We start from the raw sequence: 14,063 nt of genomic DNA, 5'->3' as shown, positions 1-14,063 counted from the left end.
ACACTTATGTGGAAATTTTCAAACAAAAGAGCAGTAAATAACGACAATAAAATGAAAACAAAACTTTCTTGTCCATTTAGGAACATTTTGTTTTCTCATTTTAATTTTCGTATTTATAATTCTTTTCCTATGAAATTTACCACAAATATATATTTCCCGATTATACACTCAGTATCAGTATTAAAACTATCCTAGAGAGTCATTATGAAATTATATTCTTACAAGAAGAGAGTTATAGATATGCGACAATAATTTTGGACATGAGTGTACATAGAGTTGTTTCCAAGATAGATAGATAGATAGATCAAAATGTAGAAGGATAGATTAGCGTAAGTTCCCGTTTATCACCAGGAAGCATATGCCTTAAAGTAGCTAAGGTAAGCTATAATAAATATAAAATAGGAAATTTGAATATAATATTATTGTCCTAATTTTCCTGTTCAGAAATAAAAATTTGAAAAACACTGAAACATGTATTCCTTTCTTAATTAAGAGTTTATGTGCCAAAATTCACTCCTCCGATTTACGACAATTCTCCGGTAGTATGTCCATTTAGCCCGTCACGTATATATTGAATGACGTCCCTCGACGAACACACTATCCGAAGAAAGGGAAGGAAGGCAGCGACCTGCGACCATTACATTAATATATTAAGCTACAGAGACTTTTGCCATCTTAAAATATTTTTTGTCTTCTCTCAAAATCCTTTACTAGATTATAATGTCTAAAGTGTTGGTAGTATAACATTTTTCTTCTTCTTCTTTTCCTTTAATTCCACTTTATTCCTTATTCGTTCCATCATCATTTGTTTTCATTCACCACCCATCTCACATGAGCTTCACGACAACGTCAGATAACGTTATGGTTATTATTTAGTTTCATTCTTCTTAAAAAAAAAATAAGTGAAGGGATTCTAACATTCTTGTGATAAATTCGAACTTCTACATGTAGAGTATGCTCTCAATATACAAAAATGTAAAACAAAACTTATAGAAGCACATACAATAGTAGATAAAAGTGTAGGTTCAAACAAGATATACAGGCTGGCCCAAAGTAGGGATGCATCCCTGCATTGATCAAGTATAACATTCTAGCTTATAGGTTTATTTGGTTTGGTTGTTCCGAGCTTAAGATATAAGCAAAAATACATTAAGAACAAATAATAATAAAAAACTAAGTGTACCTGATTTATAACAATAAGAAATGATAGAAATTGCAATGAGCTGATCAGGACGGTACTGTATACCCACTTTTGATCCACTCTGTATAATGTTCAGAGTGTTCAAAAAAATATCTTGCAAACTTTTTTATTATTTTGAAACTATGTGTAATTATATTGTAAAAATGTAATGTTGGAATTATTCCTTGTCGACCCAATTTCTTGTGATATGTAGATTGTATCTAGTTTTTGCCAATCGCAATCCAATGTTCCAAAGTCATCAATACAATATGTTAGTCAGTTAACCCGAGAACCATGGGAATCCTACAAAAAAAAAAAAAAAAAAAAAAAGATACAATAATTAGTGAATGCATGTATAATAATAAATGAATAATATAAAAGTAAATATTTTTTATTCCAAGCGGCTATATATTGATTAAGATATTCATGTTGATTTGAGACATTGCTGATAGCAAGACCAAAAGCAGCAAAGACTTGTTTCTTGAAAATGATCTATGAATGGTCAAAATAATTGTCCATTTATTATGAAGAATCTGCATTTTCTAGGAGAAAGAGGAACGACATTTTTAATCCATGCATGTAGGAACAAGGACTACGTGACAAAGGACACTTTGGTGTTAGTTCCTGAACACTTCAAATGTAATTTCCGAGCGTGCAGATTCCACGTAATTTTTATTGAGATCCAGAACACCTCATATGATGATTAAGTTCTATCAAGGAATAATGTTAACCTGAGTATCTACTTATTGAGCTCAAAATAACAGTGAACGTAATTTGTCACAGAGAACACTTGAAGACAGCAAGAAAATTTGAAATTTTCTGAGGAAAATCTTAAAGAAACCTTATTAAGTGTAAAAGTCTAGATATGTTGAAAGGTGTGGCACTCAGGCTAGTGTACATACATCGAAATAGACGTTTCCCACAATCACGATACTTTTTTCTCTCCTGTTGATACTCGAAAGTAGAAAATAGAAGTACTCGTGAAGTTGAAAAATGTACACACTCCCGAGAATTATTTACAAACGTAATACTGAAGAAATATTTTTTTTTTTAGATTGATTATGTAGACATGCAACATGGGATCAACGTTGACCCCTTTTATATCAGTATTGTTGATTGATTTCAAAACAAAATAGAGGTACTGTATATCCGAAGGTATAAGGGTGTTGTAAACCGTTTTATTCAGATGGGATAAAGTTTATAAAAGTAGTGGTGGTTATTACAGACAAACGTATAGTCTTACACGCACACACGGGCGCTCACTTCACTCGTCTCAATCAAATATTAATACGAACATATTATCAAAATTTATAAACTGAATTCATTTTTTGTCAGTCACTAGATGGTAGTCTCAAATGAAGTTGATAAAACTAATTCTATACATTAATCGAATTTCCCTATTGGTTTTGTATATATATATATATATATATATATATATATATATATATATATATATTTACATATAGTCAGTTACATTTAATTGTAAAATGAAGATCGTAATGTTAATTCCTAATTAGTAGCGAGTCATCCTTTATATTGTTCGATGCTGGCAACAAAGAAATTCTTGTGTTTAATAAATGTTCGACTGCTCATTGTTTTAATATGATGTACATGTTGTTGAAAAAACCAATCTTACTTTTTACCTTTTCTTTCAATAAGTGAAAGCTATTTTTGCTTTTGACGCAAGTGGACATGGCAAACCATGGTGTTTAGAACGCTCTTCAATGTTATATGTGAAATGTTACTAATAAACAGCACAACAACAACTATTGTCTTTGAATTCCGAAATACCATATCTACGAGTGATGCAGGTAGAGTCCTTTAGATAACTCCATAAGAAGAAGTGTGTACGCGATATGAACTGGAGATCGTGATGGCCATTACCTTTTAAAGATAATTCGTCTTGTTAAATAATGTATTGTGTTCTCAGTAGTGTGTATTGTAGCATTGTCCTGTTGAAACCACGTGCGTTTCAACCATTGTCTTATAGCGTTCAAAGGCATCTGTGTGTTTACAGAATGTAATGAACACACAATTACGTAATGTAGCACACTAAACAAACAAACAAAAAAAAAAAAAATAGCAAATGCAGAAGCACTTCTTCAGCACATGTGGGTTTCTTACTTGTTCCTGAATAATCTTCTCCACCAAATCATAACCACTGCTGCGGGTGTACTCTGTCTCAATGAATACACACTAGTACTACTTATAGATTGCTGTTCAGTTATTCTTCATTTACAACGAAACAAAAATAATTCGTAAGGTTCCCCATAGGATTGCGTAAAGTTTTGAAAATGTTGCATTATTAACTTTTTATTTGAGAAATGTTAGAGAAATAACAATTTACATTTATTAGTTGGAATCACTAATTAAATTCATTGGTCCTATCAAATATTCTGACACATTGGTGGATACTTCTGTAGGATACTCCTATCGCACAATTAAACCTTTTAAATTATGATGGCACAACACCTGTGCCATGGCGTCGACCTTCGAAATTTGCTTTATAAGTCTCTAGTAAAGTTCTTTAGACCGGGTTTTTTGCTTTCGTTCAAATATGGAAGAATCGTAGAACATATTTTATTGGAATTTTGCAGCCTCGGTGCTCTATCTGGGGGCTGTGACGTCACAAACATGGACTATGGGTTTTTAAAAAAGGGTATATTTGAAAAGGTTTTTCAAAAACTCCCTGACACATTACTATTTAACCTAGAATCATGGTTTGTACCTCGTTGGTTTCGTTATAAGACCGGCTTTCGAAATGCATCACAAACTGGTGTTCCCTATCGTGTACCAGAAGAGGGAAAATCTCGTCCAAAATGATAAAAAGGAGATTTTTTAAAAGAAAAATATTCCCTTCTCCCATTTTTCTCTTCACATTTACACGATAACGGCATTTGAGTGGTACCATTTGAAAGGGTGTCTTACGCTAAAAAAAAAAAATGAGGTATGATTCATGTTGCTAGAGTCAACAGACGTGTGTCAAAGAAATCTCGATTTCTTTATTTTTTTCATTTTTTACACATTTTTAGTCAATTACTTTAGTAAAGTATCTACAGTATTATCAATAATTATCCTAAAGTCATGATACGTTCCTCGTTTTCTTTGGCATGAACCAGTCTTTCAAAAGGAACCACTCGCATGTGTCTAGCATGTACCATAGTGGAGGGGCCAAAATCGGGTAAAGGGAATTTTTTGACAAAAACTTCCCTTTTTCGCAAATTTTCCCCACTACGGTGCATGCTAGAGACATGTGAGTGGTAACGTTTGAAAGATTGGTTTCAGTCAAAGACAATGGTGTATCAATCATGTCTCTACGATAGTTAGGGATGAGTTAGAAAATTTTTATATAAAAATGGGTTATCCATTGCTCACATAGGGGAAAGCTGATACTGTTTGCACATGGAGCAATATTTTTTCCTGTCTTATTTTTCAAGATAGCAATATTTGACTCTTTTTTTTCAAGATAGAGTTAAACTATGCAATTGATAGAAAAAACTTCATATATATTTAACGTAAATTATAACAAGCGTTGCAACTGCTTTAACAGCTACAAGCATGGATTTAGCGGACGTTTGTGTACTGTCAAAGATCTCACGAGATGGTTTAGTAAACCCCTCAGAATTTCAATAACATGTACAAAGAAAAGTATTAATAAAATGTAGTAATGGAATCTTGGAGAATATCATAAATTAAGTTTAAAAGTCTTCAATGATACACAAATGATATTAAAATAACTTGGAAATAAATGAAAATTTAATAGAAAAATAACGTTTGGTATGGTGTTGTTTTAAACTTTAACATTCCCTTTATATCCTTTAGGCTATAGGTGACGGATAATTATTGAAAATGAAGATGATTTTGAAATGCATTTTTTGTGCTCTCCCACCGAGAATCGATCCTGGATCTGAAGAAGTCTGGCTGTCGGCCTACCAATGCTTGTATGTCCTTGTAAAATAGTTCTGTGCTTTTAATTAAAACTTTTACTATGAAAAAAAAAAAATACAAACCTATGACATAATCATAATATAAAAATACAAGACAAATTATTTCGTAATATTGCAATCCAGTTTCTCTTTAAAAAAATCACAGAAACATTGCATTTAAGCATGTGCTGTGATAATGACGCCAATACCAATGTATAGCTCCATTTTCTTCGTTCTGATGCAAGTACTCCGTAGGGATCAGGATTGTCAAATTTTCACACGTAAAATTTGCTCGCCCTGTGCGGGAGGGGAAATAATGCATCACTAGCCAATTATACTATTGAATAGCGGAAGGATACGAATATTGTTCATCTCCGTTTAGAGAAAAGGCTGAATGGATAATAGAACTCGTGGTTACCAACCTGAGTAGGGCTTTGCATTCATGCTGAGTTTTCTACTCAACAGTTACAATGAGGCTTTCGCTCACGTGGTATTGATTTCAATTACTAAGTCAGACCCGGTTGAGCACACGTCTCCGCCTGGCTACTTTGGGGATCTATGGTCTATTTTGAAATCTACGTTATTCCTTTTCTTTCTAATTCTGTTAAAGGGTTTCACTTGATTTGAGGATGTCGATTGAAACATTTGTATGCTTCAATTATTCAATTGACACATTTTAATTGTTTCTGTGGAAGTGCTCATAGTGGCACACTTTTATAAGGAAAATGGCACAAAACAATAAGAAAATGTACTAAAGTTATCCGATCTTTCTGGTACTTATTTTTTAAAAAAGAAATACACTGCTCCACAAAACTTAAGCAACCCGAGAGAACGTGGTATAAGCGACGTGTGGAGCCCATTCAACAATGGTTAGTGGCATGCACATAGACAGAGACGCGTCAGAGACACACAGGCAAGGCGAGGACACGTTCTATTGCATAAGCAGCACCGTTTCAAGCGCGGTGAACAAATTATGCCATGAGGCGTACACCACAGCCTAGTAGTCTCCGAGGCTCCAAGCATTGTGTTAGTGGTTCTTGTGTGGGGTACACACCTTGCAATGACTGATAGACGACATTTGAGTGACTTTGACCGCGGGCGAATAATTGGGCGGTTGGAATTGGGTCGATCGCAAGTGGAAGTGGCGCAGGAATTCAACGTGAACAAAAGCGTTGTGTCAAGGCTGTGGAGTCGCTTCCAAAATGGAGGTGAAGTCAGTAGACGTCATGGAGGAGGCCGTCCGTAGAAGACGTCGGCCGTCGATGACGGATTTCTCACAATTTCTGCCAAACGTAACCGTCAAGAGTCACGCTCTCAACTGGCCAATGAGTTGTTTCAGGCTACAGAACAACGCGTGAGTCGTGACACTGTTCGTCGTCGGCTCAACAGAGCAGGACTGTATGCAGGAAGGCCTGTGCTGTGTGCGCCATTGAAAGTGGAGCACAAACGTGCGCGTTACACATGATGTCAGGAACATGTTGCATGGGGGAACACCAGTGGGCGCGTGTCATGTTCTCCGATGAGTCGAGATTCAGTTTGTCGTATGATTCTGGTCGGACTTTAGTGTGGAGAGAGCCAGGAACACGCTATCATTCAAACTTCATTGCTGAACGGCCTTCCTATGACGGTGGTTCCATTATGGTGTGGGGTGGAATTATGCTGAATGGGAAAATGGACCTCCATATTGTGCAATATGGCACTTTAACAGCACAACGGTACCGGGATGAAATTCTGAATGCACATGTGCGCAATTTCCGCGGAGCATTTGGCCCAGGCTTCCTGTTCATGGATGACAATGCCCGCCCACACCGTGCACATCTTGTTTCCGACTATCTGGAGAGTGAAGACATTACGCGTATTGCATAGCCTGCATATTCTCTGGACTTGAATCCCATCAAGCATGTGTTGGATGCTCTTGGACGGCGAATAGCGCAGTACAGTCCACCACCACGCACTCTCCCTGACCTGGGAGCAGCTCTCCTCAAGGAGTGGCAACATCTGCCACAAGAGTTGATCAACATTCTGATTTGCAGCATGGAGGCCAGATGTCGTGCCTGTATAGCTGTTCGTGGTGGTCACATACGAGCATGGAGGCCATATTGACTGCCTATGCCCTCGCACAATCCAGCTTCACCTGTTGAGGTATTGTTGTGCTGAACTTTTTGGTCACTCTGTACATCCTAACTGTATTGTTCGTCTTCAGTTGTGTTGCATTGTGCATCTAGAACGTCGGTTTGTTCATTATACTTGGTGCAGTGATGGTGTCGTTTTATTTTCTGCCACTTTCTTCGAGTTGCTTAAGTTTTGTGGAGCAGTGTATATTATTCAATTTTCAACAAAGTTTTCAAATCCAAAAATTAATTATGAGAATAAGAATAAAATTATTTGTTCTTATATTCATTCGTTCTGGACTTTAGTATTTATTTCGAACTAACTCCATGACCTATGAAACCTGGACGTTCAATGTCGCGTCCACAAAAGCTCTCCGTTGAATTCTGTCCTTAATCAACTGGATCCAGTTTCTATTTTGTATTTCTTATTCAGCTAGATCCATCCTGATATTGTCCTCCCATCTGTACATTCCTAATGACTATTTTCGGATTCGATTTCCAGTTAAAATTTTTAAAGTGTTCCTTATTCCTTTCACTTTTTTCTACATGGGATTTTCACTTTAACCTTCTAGATTTGATCACACTTAAAATGTTTGGTAAACGTTCTAAACTATACAGTTCTTTGCGATCCCTTCAAACACACCTACTTGTATATTAACTTCGTTTGAGGTTAAGGTTTGATTTTAAACAATAAACTCTGTCTTACATTGTTTCACTATTGAAAAATAAACATTAAATTACAAAGTTGAATCTATTAAATTATCATTCAATTAGGATTAAGAAGTAAAAATGTAGACGGATAGGCTACCATAAGTTCCACTTCATCACACGAGCAGCATGTGTCTAAGGGAACTAAGTTATAATAAATATAAAATCGCAAATTTGAATATAATATTATAGAAATTGTCTTTTTTTCACGTTCAGGAAAACACTAAAACATGTATTCCTTTCTTAATTAAGAGTTTATATATAGAAATTATCTCCTCCGATTTACGAGAATTCTTACATTTGTAACTCACTGAATAATGGTAAAAGAAACAATCTTAATATTATAGAGATATACTCGCTTAGGAAGATACTTTTCGAAACGATAAAACTTCTAATCCCCTATTTTCAGACAAGAGTTTGTACTTTAAATTTTACTCTTCCTGAATCCTCACAATTGTCATTTTCTGAACACAGAAAGAGAAATATGAATATTAATAGAAATGAGCTCTTTTCCACTTCTCTATAGCAGAATCTTCGAAAACGCTGAAAAATGAGATTCTTTATTTTAAATTAAGAGTTTATATATCGAAGTTCACACCTCCAGCTTAATAGAATCTTTACATGTATCACCTTCTGAATAAACAAAGTGAAATTTGAATATTATAAAAATGTCACCTTCTTTCCCTCTTATGCTAGGAATTACCGAAAAGCTGAACCACACTTTGCATTACTTGCAATTAAGAGTTTATGTTTCACGTTTTAACTATCTAGCTTCACGAAATAGTGAGAGGGATAGTATCGAGAAGAGACGAGACTTTGTACAGTCTCGGTCTCGTCTCGGTTGATAAATAGCGGTCTCGGTCTCAATCTCGTATCGAGTCAAAAATTGCCGTCTCGGTCAACTGATGCTTGTCTCGATCTCGGACTCCGTCTCGTTTCGAAAGTCTCAAAATAAATAGTTTGAAATAAAAATTTGAAATTATTATTATCGTACAGTTTGTCATTTCCGCTTCTTATTTTTTGCTTTCATTTTTTATTTGAATTATGGTATGGTGTACTTCTTCATAGCTAATTTGCTATCGCTAATGTTTTCCATGCGTGTGTTCCAGGTTCAGTTATCAGTGGGAATATCATACCTGGGATAAAACCCTAATAACAATCCATATTTCGCTTTCAGCAATACACTTTGTCTCATTCAGCCTCAGTACTGTCTATACAATTAAACTCTATTATATTAAGTCCAGTACTACACAGTAGTTTATTTTCTTCATTTGAATCAGAATTGTTCAATACCTCCTAACGGATAACGCAACATATATCAGCACGAATGTATTTATTTGTACCGAAATTGAAATTTTAAAATTTCTCATTTATTATCCAATAAATTTTGCTTTGGCTGTCATTTTAAAACCAGAATATAACGTTCATTATCTTAACAAATAGGGTAAATTATTACTACAATATATTTTGTTTCAAATTGATCACTGTTTCACATCTCCGTGTTTGATTGACACTTTATAACACGAAATTTTTGAACCTTGTGGTTGGCGCTACGACAATAATCTTTATTATGTGTGGTATCGGTTTGGATCACAGATTCAACGTCCGATGTTTCGCATAGTTCATGTCTCATTTTAAGTACATTCTGTTTCTTATATAAGTTCATAAGGTCGTAATGCATTACATTCAGCATATATCCAGTGCCGTAATATAGATTAAGTAAAGTTGATTTGAATTTGAGTTTAACGACCCATTCAGCAGCGAGGCTATATCAGACGGGGATTACTTATTAACGTGGAATCCGAATCACATGAGCTCCGGCCGGAAATCGAACTCGGATCTCCCACTCCAAAGGCGCGTTGCTATCCGCTTATCCACGAAGGAGCTCATAACATAGATCAAGTTTATTCCTGAGCTTTCAGCGGTGCATCTGATCTTTATTCGAAAAAACTAGTCATGCGTTCACTACGTTGAAATTTTATATTGATTGAACATTACTTGCGAAACATGGACATACACATTATATAATTATATAGGTAATTCGAGCTACCTGTATCTATTTTCTCTCTCTCACCAAAACAAGTAATTCTTAACTTTCTAGTTTTCTTTTGTATTAATTTTCCTAGTTATGCTGCAACATGAACGATTGAATAGACAAAAATATTTTTTCGCTGTACGACTTTCGTTAAATTTTGGGTCCATTTTACCCTACCTTACCTAGTACCAGTTTTTCGTTTCTCCGGTAAAATTACGAAATTATGACATTTTTTAGTTTATCTCTGAGGTACAGATAATATAATAAAATCAACCATTATCAAGTCTCGTCTCGGTCTTGCCTCGATTTATAGAGGCCTGTCTCGATCTCGATCTTGCTCTCGGTATATAAAAATTCGTCTCAGTCTCGGTCTCGTCTAGGTATATAAAAGTCCGTCTCAGGTCTCGGTACCATCCCGAATTACTCATATCTCTTTAGAAACTGTGAACTCTTCTTTCCCTTTATCAGGGGCGGATCGAGGGGGGTTCGATCGAGGTGATCGCCCCACTCATAAGATGAATATTTCTTATTTTATATATAAATAAAACGCATTCCAGAGTTTCGAGCTCTTAAAAGTAGCTGTAAGTAGTAATATTACAACCCACCGCCCCCCAGAAGTCCCTTCTGGATCCGTCCCTGCCCATTATGATAGGTATTTCAAAACAGCTTGTCTCATGTGTTATCTTCAAGAAAAAAGGAGGATTCTGTCTAACTTTTATATTTCCGTCTATACTAATAAAATTTGGACGATGAAGAGAAAGTCATTTCCACTCTTTCATATAGTATAATAAAGAATCTATTAGAAAAATCTTAGAAAAATAAAGAATCTATTTTTGCATAACATTTAATTATAAGTGTAGATAGTCTTCAGTAAAAGAAGACTCTTTAGACATCTTTAAACAAAATAGTCTTCTCTTAATATCTTTTCGTAGATTATCGTGTTTGTAGGTTTTGTGGTATATTATCTTTCTTCTTCTTTCCCTTCAATTCCACTTTATTCAATGCATCATCTTTTACTTTCATTTACCACTCGCTTGGAGTTGACGACGGTATCTAGTGATGTTATGCTTGAAATTTCATTTCATTCTTTTTTAAAAATGAAATAAAGAAATTCTAATATTCCTTTGATAAATTCGAAGTTTAGCATACAGAGTAGGCTTTCAATGTACAAGAAAGTAAAGCAAAACTTATTTAAACACGTTTAATAGCAGATAAAACACTGGTTCCAACAATATATATAATGTTCAGCATGTTCAAATCAAAAACAAATTTCTTGCAAAACTCTTTATTGTTTTATTTACTGCTTAACATGCTCTTAAACAAAAGCATTAATTTTGTACAAACTATAATACTAAAATTATTTATTGTTTGTTCAGTTTCTTTTGGTATGGAGATTGTGTTTAGTTTGTTCCGATAGCAATCCCATATTCCGTAGCCATTGAATATAATGTTTAGTCAGTTAACCCCAGAACCATGGAAACCCTACAATAAAATAGGAGTAATTATAATTAATGTATGCACCTATAATAATAAATTAATAATATAAAAATGAGTATTTTTTGATTCCAAGAGGTTAAATATTAATTAGATTTTTATATTGATATGAGATGTTCATGATAGTAAGACCAAAGGCAATAAAGGCTTGTTTCCTGAAAATGCACTTTGAACAGTCAAAATAATTGTCAATTTAAGAGGAAGAAACTTTATTATCTAATTGAAAGACGAACGACCTATACAATATATACACACAAAGGTACTAGGACTGGCTGCCAGCGAACACTTCTTGAATGTCCCAAATGTAATTTCTGAGCGTTCAATTGCACATAAGATTAGTTGAGTTTACTCTTAATATTCAAAGCACCTCATATGATTATTAATTTCGATCCAAGAATAATTTTATTTATTTGAATGTCTGCCAATTATGCTCAAAATAATAGTCAACTTAATTTTTCACTTATGATTTTACACTGAGTACGTTTAATATATGCACAGCTACCTATAATTTATTATTATTTTATGTACAGTAATCTTCAAATCAAGTGAAATATACGCAAATACGACTGGGTATCTGAAGTAAGTACTCACCCCACATCATGTTAGCTGTTTGCATATTTTCTCCTCTCTGTTGTTGCAAAGGAATTCTCTGAGGATATGGTATAGGTATGGGCCTGGGAATAGCCAAAGCAACACAAACGACTAGAGCAAGGAAAATGAAAACCTGAAAATAATAAGAATTAATATTATTATTTTTGTTATTTAATATTGTTATTCTAAGTTGTATGAGGTCACAAATTATCTTTAAAAATTTCAGAAAACTTAGCGTTTAATAACTCATAAAAATGTTTGCAGGTATTGCAAATAATTTATCATTGAGTTATTAACATGTTAGTAATTAGAAGTGTATTTTTTGTAATTACCTTCTGCTTCCGAATTATGCGTTCTTAATCTAAAATTACTTTGTAAATTTACTTAAAAAATATTTCTACAATTTAATCTAATTTTTCAGTTTTGAGGATGTCAAAAGTTACTGACATTTTTCATTTACTTTTCAGCACACAATATTACTCTGTATTAGGAAGTGTTGCTTAACAGTGTTTTAAAAAAGTGTTATCTTAGAAAAGAATATAAAGAGAAGGTAAGTTCTTTTCCGTAATACACATGAATTGAGTTTGATTGCTTGACGTATTGAATACTTTGAATACATTGTAAAAATGTTAGTCAGTTTGTAGAGTTGATACGTTTTGAGTTAATACATCTTGACGGCGCCTGATTAAGATGAAAACAATAATCTATTGATTGTGGGTACTGTAATACATAACTTTATAAAATTTGCAGATTTACTAGAGTATTTACATTGTTATCAATAAAATAAGCATCTTTCCACGTTTGGGACAGATCTTGTATCTAATCAAGTATTTTGTATGCACGATAGTCTTCAGTTAAAAGTACGTCATATTTCAATTGCCTATATTGCACTTTGTTCCCCCTTGTTTTTCATATTCTTTCCCATAATAAGGGTCCTCTTAGCATTGTTTACTTTAATGTAAAGTTCCCTTTCTCTCCCTCTATAGAGAAAACTTCTATAGAATTCCATTTTTAATAAAAATTACTTGTGTTTTCTAGTTAATTCGGTTTTAGATTTAGTCTATTTCCACATTCTTCTCCATAGCCACAGTTATTTTAGATATAACTATAATTAGGGAATTTTCATACCCAACATATTCTCCAGTCAGGAACAATTTTTGCTATTTAATTCTCATTTTCATGACAGGTAAGATTATCTCTGATAAAGTATATTTATATTAGATTATTTTTAGTTTGTTCAAAATAAACCAGTTGAATTAATTACGTAGCAGGTAATTTCTTTACGTGACTTCTTTGTTAAGTGCCCTGTTTAAACGCAGAAAGTACTTTGGATAATATAATATTATTAACTGAGTCATCCAGTTCTGAAACGTCTCTCGTCCACTTCTTTTGGAATGTTTCTTATTTTATTTTTTATAATTTGTTAATACTTAATTTCAGAACCATTTATCTCATTTCATGTGTTCAGGTATTTCATTGTTTATATTTTACAAAACTTATTTTGCTTATTTTCAGGTGTAGGAGTGAAATTGGTAAAACCAAATAAAGGAACTTGATTTTCCGAGTGTTTTGTGAAGTGGACAAGAGACATTTTGGAATTGGGCTACTTAACTCTTTTAAATGTTTAAGTATGCAGATGGATAGATTTGATTTCATTATATTATATCTAGAAAGAAAATACTTACCTTTGCGAACATGGTTGAATCCAGAATTGTTTTCTTCTTGGAGAAGATACAACTTATGACTAAATTTCAAAATGAACCATACTTATAACAGTGATTTACCCTTGAAAGGTTAACACTTCATATACTGCTAATGATTCATATATTAATTTACCCGTTAACTTTGACAAATGGAAGCACTTATTAGTTACATTCGAATAGATACGAATTAAGGTTCATTGTTTATGCATTAGTAAGAATTACTTATAATTATTTTCCCTCTCTAACACGTAATGGCAGATATTATAGGATCTGGTTTGAAATTAATTATAATAATGTCAAGCATTGTAGAAGCAA

At 33.8% G+C, this 14,063-nt stretch overlaps 1 long non-coding RNA gene across 2 annotated transcripts in view; it reads right to left on the bottom strand.

Moving 5' to 3' along the window:
• LOC145691667 (uncharacterized) overlaps positions 1-13,808 on the bottom strand; it is a 41,017-nt gene extending 27,209 nt beyond the window's left edge. Inside the window, exons 1-3 of one of the 2 annotated variants that reach the window (XR_014132480.1) lie at positions 13,731-13,772; positions 12,046-12,178; positions 11,185-11,442 (exon numbers count right to left, since the gene is read on the bottom strand). This is a non-coding gene — a long non-coding RNA (uncharacterized LOC145691667). Of the gene's footprint in view, positions 1-11,184; positions 11,443-12,045; positions 12,179-13,730 lie in introns of those variants that run through there. The other variant, XR_014132479.1, reaches the window with a different exon arrangement.
• Positions 13,809-14,063: the final 255 nt, after the last annotated feature.

This window comes from Thermobia domestica, chromosome 8 (assembly GCF_964235325.1).
Source record: "Thermobia domestica chromosome 8, izTheDome1.hap1.1, whole genome shotgun sequence".
Taxonomy (NCBI): Eukaryota; Metazoa; Arthropoda; class Insecta; order Zygentoma; family Lepismatidae; genus Thermobia; species Thermobia domestica.
The sequence above is the reverse complement of the archived record's forward strand: the minus strand, read 5'-3'. Positions and strand labels throughout refer to the sequence as shown.